This window comes from Leucoraja erinacea, chromosome 20, assembly GCF_028641065.1.
Source record: "Leucoraja erinacea ecotype New England chromosome 20, Leri_hhj_1, whole genome shotgun sequence".
Lineage (NCBI taxonomy): Eukaryota > Metazoa > Chordata > Chondrichthyes > Rajiformes > Rajidae > Leucoraja > Leucoraja erinaceus.
In genome coordinates, this window is record NC_073396.1 from 10,634,958 (window position 1) to 10,636,068 (window position 1,111).

Here is a 1,111-nt window from a genome sequence, read left to right on the forward strand (position 1 = left end):
CGTCACCTATTACTTTTCTCCAGAGATGCTGTCTGACCCGCTGAGTTACTCCAGCTTGTTCTGTCTACAGTTTAAATCAGCAGCTGCAGTTCCTTCCTACATTCACTTTGATAAGGCCATTTTCCCTTTTGCAATGAGTAACAGCAGTGTTGTTTTCTTTCAACCAAAAACCTGAACAGATTGTAAGGTATAGGACCCTAAAAACTAACGTTCAGGAACAGCCTCTTCCCTAAAGCCATTAAACTATTCAATACTACAACCTTCAATTGAGCTCTGAACTACATGGACTATAATTGTTATTATTGCACTATTTGTGCTTGTTTGTTTTTTGTGCATGTCTGTGTATATATATGTGAGTATGTGTGTGTGTGTGTGTATATATTAAATGTTATTGTGTATTGTGTGTTCTTTTTTGATTGTACTGCTGCTGACAAGTTAATTTCACTGCACTTTATTGTGTATGTGATGAATAAAAACTGATTAACCATATAACAATTACAGCACGGAAACAGGCCATCTCGGCCCTACAAGTCCGTGCCGAACAATTATTTTCCCTTAGTCCCACCTGCCTGCACTCATACCATAACCCTCCATTCCCTTCTCATCCATATGCCTATCCAATTTATTTTTAAATGATACCAACGAACCTGCCTCCACCACTTCCACTGGAAGCTCATTCCACACAGCTACCACTCTCTTGAGTAAAGAAGTCCCCCCTCATGTTACCCCTAAACTTCTGTCCCTTAATTCTGAAGTCATGTCCTCTTGTTTGAAAAAAAAATTGATATGTATATACACACACTGAACTTTTTATCTCGTTTATTATATTGTTTACAGTTCCTATATATTATGTTTGCATATTCTGTTGTGCAAGTAAGAATTTCATTGGTCTGTATGGGACATATGACAATACAACACTCTTAACCAAAGATCTTATAGCTTCGCTATAAGATCTTTGGTTAAGAGTGTTGTATTGTCATATGTCCCATGTCATATGTCCCCTTCGCTATAAGATCTTTGCTCTTAACCTTCAGCGCGCATGTTCCTGGTTCAGCAGCAGCAGCACAGAGGCTTTGCAGTGAATGCAGGAATGCAGGGTCCGGGGTTCCAC